The following is a 10,752-nucleotide window of genomic DNA, read 5'->3' as shown; positions in this document are numbered from 1 at the left end:
GTTGGATATAATGAATTGCAATAACCAAAATGACCGGAATGCAAAATATTTACTTGTTTTGGTGTTCAAATTTAGATAGGCTGTTCCAGATATGGACACCAGAAAGCACTGAACTAAATATTGCTTAAGGTGTACCTCCTTGATCTGAAAAGCATATATACATTATTTTAAAAATATTACCCCCCTTTCTGCCATGGCTCTTTGCTGCATCCTGTAAATGCACAGCATGGCATAAATAAGGGAAGCTGGAAAAGTCTATGGTGCCAGCTGTCAGGTTTGGTACAAACCATGTCCTTGGAAAATGACACTGCTGCAAAAGTTTCATATATTATAGAAATCAGCTCTCCATATTATCTTCATAACTATAGTCCCATACTACTTATTAGCTTCATAGAATTCTTTTGATATCATTTTAAAAAGATATCATCTATGGGAAGAATTGCTGAAACTCAGATGGGCCTTTCTGTCCCTCATTAGGCTTGCAGTCATTAATCCTAAACCAGTTTCTGACTTTATCAGCAGAGATGTTTTTAAATATGTTCCATGGAACAATATTGCTTAATTTACTTTGCTTATTTTATGTACTGGCGAGCATCCTGCTCTACCTGCAGGATGATTGGCTACAAAAAGTTGAGAGTATTAAATTATTTACAGTAGGTTCTCCCATCCCTGCTGAAACATTGGCACTGTTGTGAACCAAGTCTCCTTTTTAGTCTTGTCTTCTGAACTATATGTCTATCTCTGGTAGCTTACACATTTGGCTCTCTGGATCTAAAGGTACAGACCGACAAGTGATACGTTTCCTACGAGTATTATATAATAAGTTGGGGGAAAAAAAGCTCCTTTTTCTCTATAATAAAACACTACCTAGTACTTGATCTCAACAAAGATATAATTAATCCTTATTGGAGGCTTAACACTCCTATTGTTTTTATTTAATATTTCAAGACGTAGACGTAAATGCCTTATAATACCATACCGGTGATCCAAATTACAGAAAGACCCTTTTTTCCGGAAAAACCCCAGGTCCCAAGCATTCTGGATAATAGGCCCCATATTATTACATACTATTCCTTACTATAATAATATTAAATATCAATAGAAAACTGTACATTTTGCTTAGTAAATAAAACCACATTTTCTTCATATATTCCAAATTTACAGTTTAAAAACAAGTAGCTTTTCCATTAGAATCCTCTACTGAAATTATAACCTGTATTATATCCAATATCACCCCATTTTATCAAGTCAAAACACAGCAGTACTGGCCAATATTCATTTGAAAAAAATACAGTGTGATACTTATTTGAAAATGAAAGCAAAAACCTGCAGTTCTACAAATACAAAGCTGCCAGGAGTTTCCCAGTGGCTCGTTGTGAGGTATTCGTGTTCTGTGAAGTTAATGTAAAATCAGAAGCAGCTTGTTGCAAGTAGAAAGGTTCTGGGAAAAGTCCAAATAAAACCTCTGATTAGTGACAGTCCTCTTGCAAAGACTTTTAATCTAAAAATAACAGTCACTTTGCCAAGTCTGTTCCATCTCTTGCATTTCCTGTTGGGCAGAGGAAGTGGGCTGAAACCGATAGTGTTTCCTGGATGTAACCTAAACATCACAGAGAAGCCGTAGTGACCATGCTACACACTGTAAATATCCCTTCCTGCCGCATGGAGTTGGCCTTCTAGGGAACAATAATAATGCTGATAGTTAATGGTGTGTCTGAAAGAAATGTCAGGGCAGCTCCAGAAGCTTATTACATCATGTAAATGACATGCAGGGGCGGGCGTCCTAGGGAAAAGGCACATAATGGCCACAGTACCTTTCACTTTCAGTCATCTGGGCACATTTGAAGGCTTAATGTTTTCTGTGCTGTATGGTATTGTACCACTATTGCTGGAGGGTTATTTAAAATTACCACATTTTCAATTTTTTTTTTTTTTTTTTGACCTTTTGTAAAACATACCTAGCTGTCATGCCTGTCCCTAGCATATAGCAAGATATGAGTTTGGGATTAAGTCCTATTCTAGATCCAATGTTCTGATTTTATTTGTTTTTTATTTACAAAAACAAGCCTCAATAGGGGGTAATGTGTAGGTATTTTATGTGTACTGGGTTTTTTTTTTTTTTTTGTTTGTTTTTTATATACTACAATTTACAGAGTAGTAGATGTAGGGAAGAGTCAAGCGTATGAGCCCCATCCCTATACATGTTAGCTGTGCCTATAAAACTAAAGGCACAATTAGTGTGAAGACACATGGATCTACTTGTAGCAGCTACTTGTTACGGCTACAATGCTGATCATTTACTTGACAATTGTTTCTGTGTGTTTTAGCAGAGGCAATTGTCAGTATTTTCTATGGCAGGGTATTTTCTGGTGTTCTAGTAGCCTTGATAAGTTACTGCTGCTAAGTAGCTCCGTGTGTCTTGACCCTTAAGGGCAGGGGTACACGGGGAGATTAGTCGCACCTGCAATGCCATCCCACTGGCTAGAATGTAAATTGCTGGTAATATGGCATACGCAGCACCACGATTTGCCTAAGTCGCCCGAAGTTTCCTCTCAAGACGACTTCGGCAAATTGCGTGCCGTGTATGCCATCCCACTGCCGATTTACATTCTAGCCAGTGGGATGGCATTGCGGGGAGATTAGTCGCCCCGACAACGGCGCCAAAAAACTCCCCGTGAGGGAATGTAACCCTTTGGTCCACCTTTTGCACCGAAACCTCTACTTTTCAGGATTGTCCACAAAAAAATGTCAAATTCGAAAACCTCTATAAAGTTTCGAAGCAAAAGAAGGATCCTCCAGGGAAGGGTCATCTGCCATTGACTTCTATGTGATCTCTGCAGGTTTTAGCTGGTGAATTTGTTGGATACGGATTTTTAGCCAATGATGCATAGTAAATCTCAAAAAATTCAAGACTTTACTCTAAAAAAAAATATGTTTTGACACCTTAGGAATAGGAGATTCTATACACTAACATTTTGGTCTTCATTTTTTTTTGGGGCCTTCCAGCTTTCAAATGTGGGTGGGGGGAAGCAGCTACCACTACTCACCATAAATGTTTTGCATCAAACCTGCTGAAGCTTTTTTTCCTATTTTTTGGGTTTTTACATTTGTATTTGGTTGCAGCACAGAGCTAAAGCTTTTCTCACAAGTATTTTATACAAAGTTCACTGACAATTTTTATTTTTTGAGCAGCTGAAAATTATTGCTCTGAGGTCTTACAATTTTAATATTATTGTTACTTTGTATTACTTATTTTTCTATTCAGTTCCTCTCCTATTCATATTTTAGGCTATCCTCTAAACCATTCCCTTGTAGCTAAGGTAAATGAGAACTTAGCAACCAGATAGTTGCTGAAAGTGGAGAGCTACTGAACAAAAAGCTAAATAACTGAAAATCCACAAATAAAAAAATTTAAATCCAATTGCAAATTGTCTCAGAATGTCAGTCTGTAGCATACTACAAGTTAATTTAAAGGTGAACAACCCATTTTATATCCCTACTCAAAGTAGGGAGTAATATTCAGAGGCAATTAGTCTTCATTTTTTTATTTGTGTTTTTTTTTTTTTTAATTCAGTTCAGGAACTCTCCAGTCTGGAGTTTCTGCAGTTATTTCATTGCTGGCGTCCAAGTTACCTTAGGTGTGGACGAGAGGCCATTATATAAACAGGAGAGGGCCTAAATAGAAAAGAAAGTTTCAAAAAGTAACAATAACAAAACTGTAGCCTTACAGAGCAATAGTTTTTTGGCTGCTGGGGTCAGTCACCCCCATTTAAAAACTGCAAAAAATTGGAAAAAGAAGGAAAATAAATCAAAAACTATAACATAAATTATGAAGATCAATTGAAAAGTTGCTTAGAATAGGATATCCTATAACATATACTAAGGGGCACATTTACTAACCCACGAACGGGCCGAATGCGTCCGATTGCGTTTTTTTCGTAATGATCGGTAATTTTGTGTTTTTTTTCGGCGTCTTTACGATTTTTGCGTAAAAACGCAAGTTTTTCGGCGTCTTTACGATTTTTGCGTAAAAACGAGAGTTTTTCGGCGTCTTTACGAAAGTTGCGCAAAGTCGCGATTTTTTCGTAGCGTTAAAACTTGCGCGAAATGTCGCGCCTTTTAAGTTTTAACGCTACGAAAAAGGCGCGACTTTGCACGCAAGTGTTAACGCTACGAAAAAATCGCAACTTTGCGCAACTTTCGTAAAGACGCCGAAAAACTCGCGTTTTTACGCAAAAATCGTAAAGACGCCGAAAAACTCGCGTTTTTACGCAAAAATCATAAAGACGCCGAAAAAATCGCAAAATGTTCGTTTCCAATCGGAATTTTTCCAATTCGGATTCGAAATCGTGTCTTAGTAAATCAGCCCCTAAATGTTAGCTTAAAGGTGAGCCATCCCTTTAATGAATTGGGGAAGGCAGAATACAGCTGATCCTGTTCTAGTTATTGTTTAGCTTGTGTTTACTTGAACATGTAACTAAAAGACACATTGATACAGAATATTGATTTTACATTTGTTTCTACTTTTGAATGAGAGCTGCCATATTGCTTGCCTCATCCAAGGCATTGACCGTAGGCTGCGTTTATAAAATCACAGAAAAGATGATGCTTGGCTCAGGTACAGGATCAATTATCAGGAATGCTTGGGACCAGGGGTTTTCTGGATAACTGATCTTTCGGTAATTTAGATCACCATAGTACAATGAGCAATGCCTTCAATGATCATTTACTTTTCCACATGATACCAGATGCACCGTATGCAAACAGTAATTTACTATTCTGCTTGCTTCATCCAGCCGTTATCCGTTCATCTAAAGTTCCCTATAACCTATCAAATATCTAAATGCTGGAGAATTCAAGGTACAGGTTGGGCCCCCCCCTATTTAGGCTGAAAATAATTGAGTGTTACAGTTCATTACTATTCATTGCTTTTGAGAGGAATATCTGCTGAGTTGGGATTACTAGAGGATGTCTCTTCATGTTTAATTTTCCCATAGCTGCCCAAGCAAGGAATGAAAGAAAATTGCATGGCACCCACCCATCTATAAGTAACCAAGGTCTGAGTTTTGCGTCTATACAAATTAGCTTAAATATACTGACCCCCATCTGTAGATCTCCTTATTGAACATACGCCAGGATATGTTTAAGAAAGGTTCTTGGCACACATTTTATATATATCTTGGTCATTGATTTGACCGTTGACTTCAGTTCTAACCCAGTTCAGTATGTAGCAGCAGTAGGATATGCATTTTTTTTTTTAATGGCAAAAAATAGAATGGGTTTATGTGCTGTTATTCAGCAATCTTGTTTCCCATTCACCAAGACAAACAGGCAAAATTTTGGATGTGATTTATCTAGTGGCCTGAAGGCTCCAAATGTATATAATTTTCTAGGGAACCACTTTTTAAAACCAGCCAATCTGGTCATATATCATGGCTACCAGCCCTGTTTCACTACTCTGCATTTTATGGTATCATTAGTAATCATGGGGCCCTGTTTTTCTAAGTTAGCAAGGCCCCAATTATTAGCCTGCCGTCATGCCCCTGATCTTCCCAGCCACTCCCCAATATACCAAAACTCTATGATCTACCCAAACCCCACCCATTCTTCAGAAGCCCCACCATATCAAAATCTGCAAATCATACTTTCTATCTCGAAGGGGCCTCTCTTTGCTACAGGGCTCCTGATTGCAGTATCCCCTGTACTATTTATAGTTTTGCACCAAAAAGGTGTAAAATGTGGTTATTTTGCATACTTTTGCATACAGTGTTACATTAGCATGAAATAATTGCACAGTTTGATAAATGTGTCATTTTACACAGTGTTCTGGGGTAATATTTGACCTCTTTACACCTATTTACCTAGTGTCTAGCTATGACTACATAGAACGCAGACTATCCATGCTCAAAAGCAGTTCAGTTAGGCAGCCTGTGACAACCACCCAGAAATATGGCAGTTCCCATTTACATGTATCCCTACCAATATGAAAAACAAGGAAGATTGTAGAGAAAATAAGATCTGCTGCAAATACTACTGGAAAATACATGATGTTTTGCTTTAACTCATTAAGTGCTTAGTTGGAAACTGAAATGAAATGAAACCTTTTATATAATGCTGAAATTGTATATGTATAGTCAGTATAGTGCAGTGCCCTTACCTAAATCATAATCCAGGGATGAATCTTGAAATGTGTATTTTTTTTCTTTTTCATCACTGGAAGGAAATGAAGAGTAGGGGAGTAATTATTCAAGGTCACTAAGGAAGCCAAAAGAAATCAGAGCCACAAGAGAGTAGCCAGACTATTCTGTTATTCTCTTTGTACAGGAAACAGGATATCATTCCTGAGGCATAGGCCATAGGTGGTCTTTAAAGTTTCCACAAACTTAGCCTGTAAAGGTATCGCCAAAAGCAGGAAGTTACTTCTTTCATGCCCAGATGCCATGCATTGTCATTGTATATCACAGACACCAAGGATGCCCCATATTTCTAAGGCTGGAAGGCTCATTTACAAACATAATGCAATTTTGCAAAATGTGGGTAAAAAAATTCCACTGCAACTTACACATGAACACCAAAGAAAATTAGAATTCATTTTGGGAAATTATTCATAAGTTGCTGCATCATTTCAGGCTATGGCATTAGCTTCCAATTTATATGGCACTAGTCAGTAAGCGGGGGGGTACCTCCCCCCCCCCACAAAAGGGCACATTAGCATTATCTGCAAGTTGCAACACAGAATGTTTTTTACTAAGAAACTCGAATAAACCTGAATGTCTGGCATTTACTAAAAAAGCTGAAATGAAAAAGCACTTGTAAAAGTCAAAAAAAAGTTACAGAAATTCGGAATTATCACACAAAAAAAAGTTTCAAAAATCCAAAACCTCTAAAAGTTGCAATGCAAAAGAAGGATCCTCAAGAGAAAGGAAGGGACATCTGCTATTGACTTCTACATGATCTTGGCAAGTTCTAGCTGGTGAATTGGTTCAGATTTTTATCCATTTTGGGGCATAGTAAATCTCGAGTCGTGAGCACTCATAAAACAGCTTAAAAGCAAGAGCTAACAAGTAAAAGAATAGTGGGTGCTAAAAGAAGCAGAATAGAGGGATATTGGGGGGAAACATGGTGGGTCTAAAATGGCCTGGGACTGGTGTGGGTCCTGGCAGATGCTCGGTTTCAAGACAAGTACAGAAAACCGTTTCCCACAGGTTTTAGGGATGGTGAGGCTCAAATGGATTTTGCTAAATAGCTTACACCACTGTTAAACCATTATTTTAGGAAATGTGAGTAGTTGACTCTATGCTCCAAATATGGCTTGAAGCATTCAATAAATGAGGGGCTTTTTGTCTGAATATGAAATGCCGCTTAATGCCAGCCAATTGGACCCAAATGGAGCATTAAACCTTCCATGGGTGTTTTTTTTTTTGCATTTGAGGCAAAAGACAGAACTACCCATGCATGACCAGCATTACCAGTAACAATGAAAATACAAAAAGGGCAACTCAATCTCTAATCATTGATGTAGATATCCTACTAATATAATGTTTTATACATAAGATATTACAAGCCACCTAGGGCTTCTATGACCAGTACAACAGCGTAGATTGTAAGCTCTTTTGGACAGGGCTCTCTTCACCTCTTGTATCAGTTATTGATTGCTTTATATGTTACTCTGTATGTCCAATGTATGAAACCCATTTATTGTACAGAGCTGTGGAATATGTTGGCGCTTTATAAATAAATGTTAATAATAATAATTCAGCCTGCAGTCTTGTGCTTTTATATAGTTATGGAAATTCTTGGTGACTTCTAACAAGAACACTTAGAATTTACAGCAGGAGGTGCATTAATTCCTAAATAATATTACACAATAGTATTATAACTTTCCTTTTACATCTAGGTGCGTAGCAGTCTCTGGTACAATAATTGCTGTTACATTGTCCCAAAGTGATAGAGATCAGTCAGCAGCCGGGTAATGGTGAGATAAAATAAGTATTGTGCAACAGGAGGACTCACGGCTACTTTCAGCAGAGACATGCTGTACTTTGCAATCCATTCTCAGTACTTATCACAAACAATTGAAGAATAGTCTCCATCTCTGCTAATAAAAATGACTGAGATGCCATTTAACTTTTGGGAGACATTGGAGGGCCTTATCCTGAAGGAATCACTAGAATAATACATTCAGCATAAAGACAGACAGGAAAGCGGCACTTGTGATGCCAGTTTTCCTATGGTCTATGGATGTGAAAATAGCATCATTTCATGGGTTAGAATTTAAAAAAATGACTCCTGCTGGGCTTAATTCACTGAAGGCAATAGTAATGGAGCTCATTTCAAGATCTGTATTAGTCACAATTGTTTTTATTAATTTATGAATTTATTGTGATATACTAAATTTGAATGTTTGTAAAAGGGTTATAAGGTCTCCCATACACTAACCCTTATACTAAAAATCCTCCCATTGCACTTATAGATACCCTTGTCCCATAATACAATTACTTTTGCTCCAAAAAGTTCATTACAGCACATTCAGGTTGAAAGGTGCCTGCACTATTACTGTCACGCATTTCCTATTGAATGGGAGGCTGTAGTGGAGATTCAGGTGGATTGGGTCTGTGGAATGGCCTTCAGCCTCACACTTTAAGGGGCAGATTTATCAAAACGCGAGTTCGAAAAATTCGGATTGGATACAATAATTTCTGATGATCGCAAATATCACGAATATGCTTATGAAAAAATCGTATTAGTCACAATAATATCGTATTGGCGATCCGAAAGTCACGGAATTTTCGTGTCTGAACGATCGTAAAATGCAGGAAAACCTTTCCGACTTTGATCCTTCTGTGCATGATTTTGGAAGCCTCCCATAGGAATCAATGGCACTCTGCAGCTCCAACCTGGCCCAAGGAAAGTCACGATAACAAAGCTTGAATGAATCCAAAACTTTCGTACTCGTTGCGACAATACGATTTTTACGTGTTTTTTTTACACACAGTATGAAAAAGTCGCGTTAAATAACGAAAAAATCGGCAAAAATACGCAAGGTACGAAAAAGTCACAGAAAACACGAACGGTCCGATCGAACAAACTATCGGCCTGTTCGTGGATTGATAAATCTCCCCCTAAAGGTGGCCATACACGTGGCGATCTGACGATGTTTCGTACGACCATTGGTCGCACGAAACATCGTAAGATCCGCCACACACCATTCAGGGCTGAATCGGCAGGTAAGGAGGTAGAAACAGGAAGAATATCCGACACCCAGGAAACAGGAAATACACTTCCTCTTCAATCATAAAGTTCATTTCTTTTTCCCAACACATCTCTTCTTTACTAGGCTCCAAGGAAATATATTCAATTAAGCTTGTAATGGGCTTCCTGGATAGGCAAACTGGTTCTTAATTACTATCAAATTCTATTTGACTGCAATGCCAAGATTTGGATACACTCTGCCCCAGGGATAAGACAGCTGCACAGGATCCTGGCCCTTTCTGAGGGAAGGGATGAGCAGCAAGAAACTAAACAAGTATGTGACAGCAGCAAAGTGAGGCTGGATTCTTAAACATAAGACTTTATTGGGGTTATGTAACAAAAGGCCCTATGTTTGTCAGGTGCAGTAACCTATAGTAACCAATCAGCATGAAGCATTTACTTGTCACCTGTTTAAAAGCAAACATCTTTTTAATTGCTATGGGTTACTGGACCTGTAAACTAAAAATGTCTTTCATTACATTTCCACCATATGCGAGGCTTTAGTTGCCCTGTAATCACTCCATATTAGGGAAATACATTTTATTTAAACTTTCAATAAAATTTATTTTCAATACTTCGACTTTTAAGATCAGTCTCAGCAGAGTTACAAAGGACAGTGTGGTCACAGACATGAGGGAAAAAAACATGTATTTCATGTATTAACTTTTCCTGACCTTAGTGTCTGCACGTGCAGAAGGTGATCAACAGGAAGTGGTAAAACCCATATATCTCTTCCATATCCTGTGGAATTTGATTAGTGGATTATCTATGGATGGACAGATCCAATGTCGGACTGAGATGGCAGGGCCCACCAGAAAACCATGGACAATAAGCCCACTCGCAAAACTTTAATTCCTCCTCTCCTCCTTCAAACTCTTTATTATCCTAGGCTCTTTTCTATCCATACTATACTCTATTCTTCCATATATCAAGCTTCCTTGTTCCCATACAGAAATAGGGAATGACCATGAAATAGGCTAAATAGTAAGAAGCAAGAGGGCCCACTGACACCTGGGCCCACCGGGAGTTTTCCTGGTATCCTGGTGGGCCAGTCCGACACTGGACAGATCATTGGCCAGTTTGGCTACAAACAATGGTAGTCAGATAGGTCAGTAAAGGTCCTGATGCCATCTTTTTTTCAGTTGTCTCAAAGGGGTTGTTCACCTAATTTTTAGAATGTTGTCGAGAGTGTTAGTGGGAGACAATTTGCAATTGGTTGTCATTTTTTATTATTTGCAGTTTTCAAATTATTTAGCTTTTTGTTTAGCAGCACTCAAGTATGGAATTTTAGCAGCTCTCTGGTTGCTGGTGGCCAAATTACCCTAGCAACCAGCCAGTGGTTTAAATGAGAAACTGAAATATGAATAGGAGAGAGTCTGAATAGAAATATAAGTTATAAAAAGTAGCAATGGCAATAAAATTGTAGCCTCACAAAGCAATAGTTTTTTGGCTGCTGGGGTCAGTGAACCCAATTCAAAAGGAGGGAAGAGTAAAAAAGGG

The sequence above is a fragment of the Xenopus tropicalis genome, chromosome 4 (assembly GCF_000004195.4).
Source record: "Xenopus tropicalis strain Nigerian chromosome 4, UCB_Xtro_10.0, whole genome shotgun sequence".
In the NCBI taxonomy this organism is placed as follows: domain Eukaryota; kingdom Metazoa; phylum Chordata; class Amphibia; order Anura; family Pipidae; genus Xenopus; species Xenopus tropicalis.
The sequence above is the reverse complement of the archived record's forward strand: the minus strand, read 5'-3'. Positions refer to the sequence as shown.